This window comes from Lacerta agilis, chromosome 11 (assembly GCF_009819535.1).
Source record: "Lacerta agilis isolate rLacAgi1 chromosome 11, rLacAgi1.pri, whole genome shotgun sequence".
Classification (NCBI taxonomy): Eukaryota; Metazoa; Chordata; class Lepidosauria; order Squamata; family Lacertidae; genus Lacerta; species Lacerta agilis.
Genome location: NC_046322.1, coordinates 17,768,580 through 17,783,355, shown reverse-complemented (window position 1 = coordinate 17,783,355; position 14,776 = coordinate 17,768,580). Strand labels below are relative to the sequence as shown.

The 14,776-nt window shown below is 45.8% G+C and overlaps 1 protein-coding gene across 3 annotated transcripts in view; it reads left to right on the top strand.

Annotated features, from left to right (window-relative positions):
• The first annotated feature begins 2,001 nt into the window (after positions 1-2,001).
• DAB2 (DAB adaptor protein 2) overlaps positions 2,002-14,776 on the top strand; it is a 36,012-nt gene continuing 23,237 nt past the window's right edge. Inside the window, exon 1 of one of the 3 annotated variants that reach the window (XM_033163715.1) lies at positions 2,002-2,203. The gene's annotated coding sequence lies outside the window, so the exon portion shown is untranslated. The remainder of the gene's footprint in view (positions 2,204-14,776) is intronic. The other 2 variants (XM_033163717.1, XM_033163718.1) reach the window with 2 other exon arrangements.

Sequence of the window (14,776 nt, the reverse complement as noted above, 5' to 3'; positions counted from 1 at the left end):
AGCCGCAGGACGCTGGGTCCCTGAGCACGGCACGGCTGGCACTCTCCAAAGTCACTCTCACAAGCCTGAAATATCTGTTTGATAAAATAATTAGATTTGGACAATAAACAGACATAGTCTGGACTGAAGAAAAAAATCTGCAGAATTGCACAGTCCCTGGTGTTTAAGCTCGGACTTCAAAGAGATCCTCATCATGGTGTTTGGATTGACAGAGGTGATTGGTACGTTCTTCTTTCTTCAAAAAAATAAAAATAAACACCAAATATCCCAAACTACGAATGACTTTTAACATTATGACCACAATCCTCAACCCTTTTGGACTATAATCCTACACTCACCTATCTGGGAGCAAGCATCACTTCATCCTTTGAGGAGCCATTAATAAGGTTGAGCTGTTTAAATCCCATTGAATTTGGCCCTTTTAAATCCCATTGAATTTGATGGAATACAGTGGTACCTCTGGTTACGTACTTAATTCGTTCCGGAGGTCCGTTCTTAACCTGAAACTGTTCTTAACCTGAAACACCACTTTAGCTAATGGGACCTCCCACTGCCGCTGTGCCACCAGAGCATGATTTCTGTTCTTATCCTGAAGCAAAGTTTTTAACCTGAAGCGTATGTAACCCAAGGTACCACTGTACAATGAAGGATGCTAGGTTGAAGAGTGCAAAGGAAAGAAAGCCAAGTGATTGGGGCCCTAATCCTGAACAGAGCATCTCACAGAGCCAGGTTTTGTTTTTGGGTTTTTTTTTAAACCATTGAGGCTCCCAGCCTTTGTGTGTGTGTGTGTGTGTGTGTGTGTGTGTGTGTGTAAGAGAGAGAGAGAGAGCAAATGCACGTGGGGAAGGTGCCAAACTGGGTGAAATAAAGTCTAGTTCTGGGTGAGATAAAGTCTGGGTGAAATAAAGTCTAGTTCTGCCTCTGCATAATCTTCTCAAATGCCGCCCCCTGCCCTCCCTATAGATTTCAAGGAAATGGCAGAAAGCCCACCATATGTGGAGCACTTGCTTTGCACGTCCAATGTCCCAGGTTCGATCCCTGGCACCTCTGGGTAGGGCTGCCCTCTGCCCGAAACCCTGGAGAGCCACTGCCAGTCAGTGCAAATGATATGGAGCCAGATGGGCAATACTTAGAATCATAGAAATGTAGAGTTGAAGGGACCAGGAGGGGTCATCTAGTCCAGCCCCGTGCAATGCAAGACTCTCAACCCACTCTCAATCTGAAACCATACCGGATGGACCCTGCTTACTTTTGCACACCTGCTGGCAGTTTTATTGCTGTGCCATTGGGAACTTGGTTCGGGCGGCTCCCTGGGCTCCTATGAATTTGTCCCATTCATAACATCCAGACCCTAAACCCTGCCAAACCCTTCTCTCCCCCCCCCGCCAGCCCCAGCTCTCCCTCCCTGCTTGCTCTAACCACTGACCCCTCCAGCCAGGGCCGGATTTAGGTTTGATGAGGCCCTAAGCTACTGAAGCTAATGTCCAGCTGTCCTTTGTCAACAACAAATTGTTGCTTTTTGTGTTGAATATATGCTACACGGTAATTTATGAACCTAATATCTAAAGCCATTTGCACATGTTGCCATGCAACAAGTCCATGCAGAATGTAGGCACCCTATATATAGAAATGAGCAAACCAGTGATATTTTAGGGAGCAGGTGGGGCCCATTACTGACACCATAGGAGGAGCCTACACAACACAAAACACTGTTGCTGTATGTAGGTTTTATCTTATTTGTTTTTTATCTTATATTTTGGAAATGTACATCCAGGGTTTTTTTTTTCCTTTAAATTTTTTGGGGGGTCCCAAGAGAGTGGGGCCCTAAGCTATAGCTTGTTTAACTTATACGTAAATCCGGCACTGCCTCTAACCACTGACCCCTCCAGCACGCGCGGCACTGGACTGTTCCCCCCCCCCATTTCCTTCCTCTCCGGGACGGAAGGAGTTAATTTTGGGAGCGCAAGACACGTTGAGGGGGAGTCGCCCGAGCCGAGGCAGCAAAAACATCGGCGCGCATTCCTGGGCAGTGCTCAGCTGCCAGCAGCTGATTAAAACCATCTCTCTCGCTGTGAGTGGCTCAGGCCGCCGAAGGCTCGCGCGGGGCTCAATATTTAAGCGGAGCCGCCGCCGCCGCCGCGTCAGGGCGCTTGCCGGCTTCCCGTGGCGGGATCATGTGGGGAGAGGCGCGGCGCTGAGGCTGGTAAGGAACGCGCTTTCGGCAGGGGAGGCTCCGCTTTGCAGCGTCTGCTGCTTCGCCCGCGAGAGCGGCTTCTCGGAGGCGTCCGAGTGACATGTCCGCGTTTTGCCTCCCCACCCCACAAAGAGGTATAATGGGGATGTACGACGAGACCGGCGGAGCTCCGGGATCGACCGGACGAGCTGCCTCCGAGGGGAGGCTGCTGTCGGCTCGAGGGGGGCCTGTTGTGTCTTCTGAGCAGGGTTCACACGCACACGCAAACGCACACGCGCAAAAAACAAACCCTACAGACACGCTGGATCTCGGTCGGTCCCAAAGGCAGCTGCGCGCCTCCGAAGGTCTCTAGGTGGCCCTGCTGCCAGACTTGCGAAGCAGGAAGCAATGGCTATATTTTGGCGTCTAGAATTCGGAATTTGCTTTCTACTCCTAATGCTGGGTTGCTTTCTATAAAATAGCTACTGTGTCTCTTTAGCTTGCTTTTTTTAAAAAAATCACCTTGCAGCCAAGAGTGCTGGGAGGTATTATTATTATTATTATTATTATTATATTTTATTTTATCTTTTCACCATTGTATGGTGGAGTAATGAGTGGGGAGGGGGCCAAAGTAGCCAGCTGTAAATGTGGTGTTTTGTCTGTAGTGTAAATGTAGGAATCCTGCTTGAGGATAATGTCCCTGCCAGAGCTACCCCTTTAAGAGACCAGGACTCCCGGCATTTCTTAGGAAGGGGTGAGGGGAGAGCGGAATCCTAGGAAAATAAACAAGCATTGGAAGGGGGCTGGGTCAAGGCAGGCAAATGTATACAAAACAATAAATCTTGCCATTGAAATGATCGAGCTGGAGAGCTTGGTTTGAGCAAGTTGAATAAAATAAGGGAGCAATTAAGCAGCGGAAAGTCGGAGGAAGCATCCCTTGAGACATTGCTATTCAGTTGGCACAGGGGTATCCTCCAGTGTGCACAGCATTATTCAGGGATGAGTGGAGCTAGAGTGCATCTGCTGTCCCATGTTGGCTATCTTTTGTTTGCATCTGCAGTGCTCGCTGATTGGTTAGGCTTGAACTGGGCCCTGGAAAATGTCAAGGGTAATGGTTTTTGTGATCCCTGGCTTGTGTCCTAAACGTGGCAGCTTTCCCTAGAGTAGGGCACCTTCCCAGGTGTCAAATGCCCCTGCAACTTTTTCCTTGCCCAGGTGGAAGCAGTGGTCCGTTTAAAAGCAAGTGGGGAGACAATAGAAAATAATAAGTCCCAAAACCCTGGCTGAATATGTGGTTTAGTGTGTGACTTAACAGCTCGCCCAAGGGCTTATCCCAGGAGTTTGTTGGTATAGGGTGGTTTGGAAAGGCAAGTTAACATTTTTAAAACCTTTGGAGTTCTGGGATTGTGCTGCCTTTCTTCTCTCCCTCTCCCAGAGGAAGGAGGAAAAATAATTTCCTAGAGGATAAAATATTGGATTTAATACACATGCATCTGGAAGAGAATTTGTAGAGTAAGAAAATATGTACAGCAAAAAAAAAACACCGCAATTTACAGCACTCTGGAAAGCTGAATGAAATAATACTTAAAGCCATTATGGTTTCAGGGGAAAGGGGTTGGTTCTTGTCAACTATGGTAGTGGGGAGGGAGATTCTGAAAAGTATCTGAAGAATGTAGGATTAATGATGGCCAACAGGTTCATGTCTTGTGTATGAAGAAAGGTTTGCCACTTTCTTGGCCTCCAGGATCAGCAGAGCTTAGTTCCATACCAAGAAACCTCACCTTTCATGTCCAAAGCCTTGACTGACTTGTTGAGGCACAAGACCACTAAAACATGGCAACTCTAGAAGCATGCAGCCTCAAAACCCTTATTTATATCAATTTGCTTCACTGAGTTCCTTCAACTCCTCCAGCGGTCATTCATTCAGGCTACAGGAGAAGAGGTGGACCTGCCAGACCTCCCCATCTGCTTTGCTGATAGACTACTAGTGACTTTTGGCAGCTTCGCCCCTTGAAACCTTTCTAGTGCCAGAGTTGGTTTCCTTCCTCCCAATCCCTTTTCCTTTTTTAAGCATGGAGAGGGATTGTCATGTGACTGACCTTTGACTAAAGAGCAGGATCAATGTGCTTTAAAGAAATAAAATTGCTGGCCCCAGAAAGGCCCTGATGGAATGCCACCAATATAGGCATGTAGACATCTCGGGATTCTCTTTCCAGCACTTCGTTTGAAGCAGGGTGGTGGTGGTGGTGCTGCCAGACAATTATTGCCCTAAAATCGAAATGTATGTTTCTGCAGAAAAGGAACTAATGGAAGATGAGGAGCAGGTGAGTTGTATTCACAGGTGTAAGGAGGAGAGCTATGGGTGTGGTAGGCTAATCACCAACTAGCCAAAAGCCATGGCTTCTGTTAATGGGATCAAGTGTAGATGGGCTGAAAGGAGGGTTTTATGTTCTACTTTTAGTGTAACTAATTGGCTGAACTGCCCTTTTATTTTATTTTTGCTATACACCTGCTTGTTTGAATGAAAGTAGAGTTTGCAGAGGTAGAAGCATGTCAGGCAAAACTACTGCAACTTGCTTTTTTCCTCCTCCCTCCCAATCCCTATTCCTTTTCTGCTGTATCATTCTTTGATAGTTAACAGGTCGAACTCTTATCATGGAGGCTTAAAAAAAAACCAATCTGCCTCGCAAGCAGAAAAAGTGAGAATGCCTAGACCTTTCTCTCTGCAGGTGTAATGCTTAACTGTGGTTAATAAACATTATGTCTTAACAGGACTGTAGAACTTGCAAGCAAGCCTCTGATCTAGGAGTCCAACTTGACTGAAATCCAGAACTTTTATTACCCCTTTAAGCTTAGGGGTGGGTTTAAAATTTCTGTGGCAGATAAGGCATTTTATTAATCGGCTGCCCCTTTCGAGGAGCTATATGAAATCTTGTGCAGTCACAGCATTCTTTAAGGCAGGGAAATGCCAAGTCATTCCTTCGGCCACAGCAAGGAGATGAAATGTCAAATGGGAACGCTTGACCTAGTGAGTTATCTTATCATGCTCCGTGCATCTGGGATGAGCAGAGTTCATCACCAGGCCAATCTCTGCTTGGAAAAAAACAACAACACCCCAGCTCTTACTAAATGTATGTGTGGATGTTGGAAAAAGTATATGCATTAATCAACAGTCACTTTCCAAAAGCACAAGGTTTTTGCCTGGTAGTATGCACGCGTCTTGACTGTTCATTACCATAGCCACTGGGGGTGGCAGTGTAGAATTGGCTGACTGGTTGGCTAGATTGGTGCTCCCCAAGTAGGAAAAGAGCCCCTAATTAAATGTTCTCGAATAATCCTTGCTTGAGGTTGTTTGTTCCAAGTGGGGCATGTCACTCAGCAGTGTTCTAATGGAATTATTTCAGATGGCTGAGGCAGAAGATGCCTTTGGCAGAAATCTCGTTTTATGGAATTAAGGGGACCACTGTAACGTGGCATGATGCCCCTAATCCTTCTGGGAAGTTGCCTTAACTGGAAATGAGGGTTTTGACTGGATGGCAGCTTTGATTAAAGGGGGGGGGGAGGAACAGAGACTTGTGCTGCGCTGAGACGACTTCCCAGAAATTATTGAACTGCCCCATATTAATGCAAACTTGACAAGAAGCTCTGCAGAAAGTGTTACTTGATGGGAGAAGGTAGCAGATTGTGTGCTGTGTAGGCCTTGTGCTGCTCCTCAAATATTTCAGAAAACTTGAAATTCTCAGGACTTTACTACTAACCATGTAACAGGGCCAGCTAAGGACAAAACATTGGCGGTGAACTATCTATCCATCACTGCTCGCTCAGGAGTTCAGAATGCAACTGAGTAATAAAACAGGAGGAGCTATTGAAGCATAGGGCTCAACCAAAGGATGGTGCTGCTTACCCTGACTTAGAAGGAAATGCATGCATGTTTTGCTGTATGCTCCAGGATGCACCAGCTGATAACCTCAGATGTTCTGTAAAGCTGTCTGTCCGCAGAAGTGGTCTTTGCAAGGAACTGTGTGCGAGAGAATACACCAGTTAGATTTGTTATGTTGAAGCTGGCTACTAAGTCCAGCCGGTTCCTCTTGCTTGGCAGGATAATCATTGAAATGAAAGCTAACCGCAGTACCTACAAAATAAAAAATTCATTCCAGTAGCACCTTAGAGACCAACTAAGTTTGTTCTTGGTATGAGCTTTTGTGTGCATGCACAATTCTTCAGATATCTGAAGAAGTGTGCATGCACACGAAAGCTCATACCAAGAACAAACCTAGTTGGTCTCTAAGGTGCTACTGGAATGAATTTCTTATTTTTTATTTTGTTTTGACTATGGCAGACCAACACGGCTACCTACCTGTAACGCAGTACCTACAAATTCCACTTGCAGTTGCAGAGCAGTTAACTTAAAAAGGTAAAGGTAAAGGACCCCTGACAGTTAAGTCCAGTCGCAGACGACTCTGGGGTTGCGGCGCTCATCTCGCTTTACAGGCCAAGGGAGCTGGCGTTTGACTGCAGACAGTTTTTCCAGGTCATATGGCTAGCATGACTAAGCTGCTTCTGGCGCAATGGAACACCGAAACCGGAGCAGTGCACGCAAACGCTGTTTAACTTCCTGCCGGAGCAGTACCTATTTACCGGTATCTACTCACACTTTTTGGCGTGCTTTCGAACTGCTAGGTTGGCAGGAGCTGGGACCGAGCAACGGGAGCTCACCCTGTCGCGGGGATTCGAACCCCCGACCTTCTGATCAGCAAGCCCAAGAGGCTCAGTGGTTTAGACCACAGCACCACCCACGTCCGTATCAGTTAACTTGCAGGGGTGCTAATATACTGCTGCTTGGCTGCTGCTAATACTGTATACTCTTGATTGGCTGCTGCCACGGTCATCCTGAGATTTGCAAATTCTGTAATGCATTTGGTTCACACAACAATTTTATAATTCTGGAGCCCACATGCCAGCAATCAAGAGACCTTGCATTATTTGATTCAAGGCCAAAGGCAAGAACTTTCTGGCACTGACATAGCAGGCCATGTGACAAAGGCATAGCAAAATCCCAGTGATGCATTCCTTCTGGATTAATACAGGCAAATCCTGCAACTTGGTCAAACTTCGTTAAGGCATTCTAAACATAGCTGCTCACCCCAATCTGGAAACCACCCAGGGTATATTCCCTGGCTCTTGCTCCATAATCCTTATGTTTCTTCCCCATTAACTTGCCATAGCTGGGCCTGCAGCTAATGAGGGCTGGGGAGAATAGTCCCAGTTAGTGTAGGCATAGGTCCTCCTTTTGAGAGAGTCCTCTATTTGAAGGGCTGTGGTCAACATGTAAAAGATGAAGAGCCATTGGAAGGGATAGCAAGGAACTTGGAAGTTTAGCAGCAGCAGTTAGTACCTGGACAGCAGGCTGAGCACGTATGCTAGTCTCCTGGTCTCTTTCCTACTGCTGTAAATATATATTGTAGTTCTAAGCTTGTGTGTTATAAACAGACTTTACTACAGCCATTTAACTCTAAACATTTTTTCCAGGGGGACCATTTTATTTAAGGGAAATGCATGGCTATATACTGTAGAACTCCCTGATTGCTGAGCCTTTCTCCATATATAACCTAGAAGGTTTGTGTTGCTCTGTCAATGATGTTGTTGGATATGAGAGCTAAAAATGTGGAACACTTGACAGGAAGCGCTGGCCTCGTAATCACCCCATGCAAGTGAATGCAGGACGTGGGAGGTGACCCAAATGGGATTCATCTAAGTGGTTGGCTGGTTCTTAGTGTTCTTACAACAGAGGAAAGATCTCTTGGTGTCAGGGTGGTTTTTTGCAGCCAACGCTGTCAAAACTGTTTAGCCTTTTTGAATTAAATGACTTGACTCTCTTCCACTGGAGTTTTTTACTTGCTAAAAGACTCTCTAGCCAGCTGTACTTCCAAGAACGTCTGTCCCATGATTTTGACTGGGATGCTTGACTTGAGCTGCGCACACAGCTATACACTTAAAGAACATGACTTCTGGGAAGTGTAGTTTAAGGGTGCTGGGAATTGTAGTGCTGTGAGAGGTAAGATTCCCAGGATTCTTGGGGGGGGGCGCCATGTGCTTTAAATGTGTGGGTGCTTCAAATGTGTTGCCTTTGTGTCCAGCAACCTGGGAGTCAGTTCACAGAAGTGCCTTAAAACTGTTAGAAACCATTGGTATCTTTCAATGAGAGCTGACTCCCAGTCACCCAGGTATTCTCATGGTAGCGTGATCGGAATTCCTCTGGGTTTGGTTGGATTCTAGGCCTCAAGTTAAAAACCTTTTTTACAGGCAGCTGCAACTGAGTGCAAAATCCAAAGCTGTGCCAGTTGCAACAGACTTTGCCAAGTGTAAGTTTTGTGAAACTGCTGTGGGATGACTAAACAGTGGGATAAGTGTGAAGCAACCTAGAACAGCAGCATCTGGGTTTAGTTGTACAGGTCTGCATGTAATATATAGCTGGGTGTTAATTCAGCCTCTTCTAGCGCACAAAAGGAAGATAATGGCCCACCTGTGGCATTGTTGAGCATGTACATCATCAATGTTTCTCTGCCAATATTTCAGATCAAATATAGGCAAGTACCCTTGACCAGGGCCCCTCCCACAATGAGCAGGAGGACCACAAAATGTGCATCAGTTTCAGGGCGGACTTATAATTATATTGTGATGTAGTTTGCAATGCCCTCTATAGAGGAGTCCCCCAGGAAGACCATTAAATCCAGAGCCTGAAATTGTCCAGCTGCAATGCTGAAAGATGCCCTTTGCACCCTCTGTTCTTTATCCCTGTACTGTGCCCTAGATCATCCTGCCCTGGTTCCTGGAGCAAGGAGTGTTGCAAAATGTACCCATAAACCTAATTTCAGTGGATCTGGTTGTCTTCAACAGAGAAGCTGCACCATGCTGTTGAATTTAAATAGGCTGTTGAAGTGAGTGGCTGGGAAACACCTAACCCATGTAATGGGACATTCTTGGTGGTGGTGCCCGCCCTGTGGAACGCCCTCCCACCAGATGTCAAGGAAATAAACAACTATCTGACTTTTAGAAGACATCTGAAGGCAGCACTGTTTAGCGAAGTTTTTAATGTTTGAGTTTTATTGTTTTTAATATTCTGTTGGAAGCTGCCCACAGTGACTGGGGAGGCCTGACCAGATGGGTGGGGTATATTATTATTATTATTATTATTATTATTATTATTATTACATTCATACATACAGGCATGCACAGCAAGATGGCATTCCCTCGGGGTGTTGTTGTTGTTGTTGTTGTTGTTGTTGCTGTTGTTGTAGAGCATTAATAGTCAAGGAACCTTTAACATCTTGCAAAATAGGAAGAGTTAGCAGCAAATAAACATTTGGAACATATGGTATCTGTGCACTACAGACCTAAAATAATTTCCTCTGCCCAGCGGATTCCCATTAACTGTAGTCTCGTGGCTTCTAGAGAATCACTTGCATTAACTTCAGGCATAGGATGAGGAAGTTTGTGGCAGTCAAAATTGTATAAAATCTATGTGCTGCAAAGAGGTTGCATTTGGTAATGATAAACTCAACATAATTTGGCAGGTGCCTTCTAAACCTTTTTAGATCAGTCTTGGCTTTTAACTGCTAGAAAGAACAAGGATGGGAGCTGGAGACGTTGCCTGAGTAATCATGGTTTTATGTGGACACAATGTAATCACCGTACCACAAATCTTGCCAGCATGGGGTACTCTCAACGTAAAAAGTTCCCCTTGCACAGAATCAAACCATTGTTTCATCTAGCCCATTCTTGTATATATTGACCTGTGGTGGCTCTCCAGGATTTCTCAGAGGTTTCCCTCCCAGCCATGTTTGGAGATGTCAGGGGTTGAATCTGGGAGCATCTACATGCAAAGCAGATGCTCTTGTCACTGAGCTCTTGCCCAGGCATGGGTTTATAACCTCATCTGCTGTTTGAGGAAACAGTGTCATTCAGTTATATAGTGCTTTTAAAGAATACATGTATTCTAACACACCTTAGAAAAAGTAAACAGTGCTTAAAAGTAAAGCTAAGCTGGTTTAACAACCTTTCTCAACCTCAGGTCCTCAAATGTTGTTGAACTACAGCTCCCATCATCCCTAGCTAGCAGGACCCAGTGGTCAGGGATGATGGGAGTTGTAGTCCAACAACATCTGGGGACCAAGGTTGAGAGAGGCTCTGGTATAGTGTACTGCCTTAGATGGTATCTTAAGTCATACTTGGAGTAGACCTATTGAAATAAATGAGCTTAAGTTATTCATGAGTGAATGTTTAAGTCCATTGATGCAATGGGTCTACTGATACTCAGGATGGTATCATTGGATACCATTCTGAGCTATGAATTGAGAATAATGTGGCTGATATCTTGCCTCTTCTGGGAACTTGCTAGGTAGACTTAGGAAAGCTGTTCTCTTTTGGCCTAAGTCTCCCCCATCTGCAATTGGAGGATAATAAGGCAGGACGCGGGTGGCACTGTGGGTTAAACCACAGAGCCTAGGGCTTGCCGATCAGAAGGTCGGCGGTTCGAATCCCCGCAACAGAGTGAGCTCTTGTTGCTCGGTCTCTGCTCCTGCCAACTTAACAGTTCAAAAGCACGTCAAAGTGCAAGTAGATAAATAGGTACCACTTTGGCGGGAAGGTAAACGGTGTTTCTGTGCGCTGCTTTGGTTCGCCAGAAGCGGCTTAGTCATGCTGGCCACATGACCCGGAAGCTGTATGCCGGCTCCCTCGGCCAATAAAGCGAGATGAGCACTGCAACCCCAGAGTCATCCGCGACTGGACCTAATGGTCAGGGGTCCCTTTACCTTTAAGGCAGGAATGCCTTACAGCAGCCTTTCCCAACCTGGTGCCTCCAACTCATATGATTCCCAACCAACTTGTAGAGAGCAGCAGGTTGGTCAAGGCTGCCTTACAGGGTGGCTGTAACTAGATTATGAAGTGTTTCTAAACCCTTGAAAGCACTCAGAACAAATGCTTTTCAATATTAAATATTGCATATACTAAAAAATCAAATCAATTTTTGGATAGGAATTTGGAGGAAGGTTTCATTTAAGCTCCCCACCCCCTCAAAAAAAGTAACAAGCTGCTTGTAATAAGCTGCATACTTACTCTATGCACCAATAATGGGAATCCTTGGACCCCACTCTTTCAGAGGATGTTTGTTAATGGGCATTCAGGAATAGTGTACAAGAATTGCCTTGTGTCTTCAGCATCAGCTTTGCAACTTGCCTCTACCCCCTTGAAATAGGTAGCTTCAGGAATAACTGTGTGTCCCCCCCCCCTTTGTCTTGCCTGGACCTATGCGTACCATGACACTTGGTAGAACAGGCACAATAGATAATGCTGTCTTTGCAAATACTTGACATAATTGCTAGTGCTATATTCTACTCAAGTGGAATGCAATCAAGTACAGTAATACTGAATTCATGTGCATGGCTGAGCAAAGGATAAAACTGTCAGTGTTATCTCTAGTGGGAGGTGAAGTTTTTCCTTCCTATTCCAGATCACACTCCTTAGTTGCTGTTTCCAGGACATTGCAGGCCAGATGGGAAAAAGTAAATTGTAAAGTAAATTGAAGGGGGAGATCTATCTTAATACTGTAAGCCAGGCCCTATGTGGGGATGGGTGAAGGAGAAATGTAGTTTCCCCTTGCTTGTTGGCAAATAATAACCTATTTTCTAATAGGTAGTAAAATGCAGGTCTCCCCTTGCTGCATGATGAAGGGAAAGTCTAACTGGCTTCAGAAAATAGGAGCTGAGCAGACACAGAAAAGACTTGTTTTTAGAAGTCTTTCCTGTAGTACACATGAAAAGGATCTAGGGGTTCTTAGTGGAATGCGAGCTTAACATGAGTCAACAGCAGCAAAAAATGCTAACATTCCCACTCTATTCTGCCTGGTCAGACCAAGCCTGAAATACTGTGTCCATTTCTGGGCACCACAATTTAAGAAGGATATTGACAAGTTGGAATGTGTGCACAGGAGGGTGAAGAGGAGGGTCTGGAAACCAAGCCTTATGAGGAACTGTTGAGAGAATTGAGAATGTTTAGCCTGGAAAAGAGGAGACTGAGAGGGAAGATAACTTCAAATATCTCAAGGGCTTTCACATGGCAAATGGAGCGTGCTTGTTTTCTCCTGCTCCAAAAGGTAGGGCCCAAACCAATGGCTTCAAATTTCAAGAAAGGAGATTCCGACTAAACACCAGGAAGAACTTTCTGACAGTAAGAGCAGTTTGAGAGTGGAATGAATTCCCTCAGAAGTTGTTGGACTCTCCTTCCTTGGAGGTTGTTTTTTTTTTTAGCAGAGGTTGGATGGCCATCTGTCAAGTATGCTTTAGTTGAGATTCCTGCATTTCAAGCGGTTGCACCAGATGACCCTCAGGATCCCTTCTAACTCTACAATTCTATGATTCTGTGAAATTATATACCCAAGAAGTCAACTTTGGAAGTCCCAATAAAATAAAAGCCAGCTGAATGGCATGGGTTATTTAAAAGGTGATAGCATACTGCTTACATTGTGGCTTTCTGCCCTCCTGCCTATGGCTGCTTTGCCTTCTTCCATCTTTTAGATAATGTGTAGTTACTTAAAAACCCGGCTTGTGTATCTCAGATACCTTTCTTGCATGTAGGAAGGAATTGCCATCCACGAGTATCCAAAATAGCAACACTTAATCTCTTACCTTTTAAAAAGTCTCTAATGCTTTACATGTAGTAATATAAAGATTTTTTAAGATCCTGTTCTGGATAAATGTATGGAAAGCAGATGTGTCTCTGAAAGTGCTTTTGGTTCTTGGAACTTAAAACCTCCTGCCCTGTAGTACTTCATGAATTACAAGTGAGGCCTAGAAGAAGGGCAGCTCCACTGGGGCCATTACAAATTTCTGCAAGTATGGTGAAGGCTGTAAGTGGGAGGCAGCACAGTCATTAGGCACAGTGAGGCAGTGTCCTTGGGTAGAAGATGGCTGGGAAGCTGTGGCAAGGTTTTGGGAGGACTGTGTGGCATATGGCCTACCTTGCACTGGAGGAAGATGCTGTTCCATTGCTATCACTGATGGTAAGGTAAGGACTGCCAGGCTATCCATAGAATGAGGAGGGGCATCTTGTCCTTCACCAGGGGTGGCTGGCATCCATTGATCAGAAGACAAAGGAGCCCGGCAGAGCCAGAATGAATGACGGGCGGACACAACAATTCTAGTTTTCTCCCATTCTCCTCAACACAGAGTTCTACAAGGGCAACATTGAGACATGGGAGGAGGAAGTCAAGGCCAGCTCCTGGACTGGTTGTGGTAGGTGGGGGCTGGCTGAGGTTGCTGGGCAGTGCCCCATTTGCCCAAATGGACAACCCACCACCATCCTTCACCTTTGGCAGTGAAACTCTACCCACATGTTTCATTGATCACCGCTGGTGGGGGAAACCGACGACGGCAACCTGCATAATAAGACATTTTCTCATCTGTCTAACACAGGCTTCCTCAACCTCGGCCCTCCAGATGTTTTTGGCCAACAACTCCCATGATCCCTAGCTAGCAGGACCAGTGGTCAGGGATGATGGGAATTGTAGTCTCAAAAGATCTGGAGGTCCGAGATTGAGGAAGCCTGGTCTAACACAACTTGTGATAGTAAACAACAGGTGCTGATATGAAAGCAGTGGGCAGATGGTCCATAGGGCTGTTGCTCGGTTAAATGGCACTTAATCGGCTGGCAAGTTATTGACACAGTACATCTAAAAAGAAGGCTGCTCTTCTAGAAGTTGTGTGTGCATGATGGACCAATGCCAGGGGTTAGCATTGTTGGGCAATTGCAGCCACAGCAGCATAGCCCTGCTGCAGTCCCTTGGCTGTTTCTGCCCTCTGTTTCGTGTCTTCTCACATTATACACAGGCTTTGCTTAGTTGTTACCTGGATTTATTTTCTCTCTGGACACCACCTGCATTATTTAAGTGGCTTTGCTAACAGTAGCAAGTTTAATGCAACCTAGTTATGTGGAGCCTCTGGCCCAGGAATGGCAAACATGGCATCCTCCAGAAGTCTACAACTTCCATTGACCCCTGCCAGTTTGGCCAGCGCTCAGAGTCGTAGTCCACAACATCTGGAAGGCATCACATCAGCTGCCCCCAGCTCCAGCCTCAAGCCAAATACAGGCCTCAGCCTAATCCCTGGCACTCACTACAGACCCACACCAAGCTTCCTTTCTCCAGCTCACTGTTCTTGTTCCGTTCCTTCCATGTTCATACTGGCATCTGTGGTCATTTGTGCAGCATTGGCGAGAGGCAAAGGGGGACCGCAGAGGAATGGGGCTGAGCTGGCAATGGGAGATACTGCTCTTCCTCTGCCACTTGCAGCTTGCTGCATTTTCCTGCTGTGCACTGTGAAGGGGGTTTGCCCGACTCAAGGCTGAGTTTTCAGCAGAATTTGTATTTGTAAGTGTCCTAGCAGGTCAAGGCTCCGATACAGTACATGAATGTGCTATTGTGCTGCAGATCCAACTCGGGCAGTCTTCATACAAAAATGCAGCTCTTTGGGCCTTGTTTGCAGCGTGGTGTGTTCATCTTCCGCTTTGTGGTGCTTCAGCCCTACTCCAAGCACAATAAAAAGTATA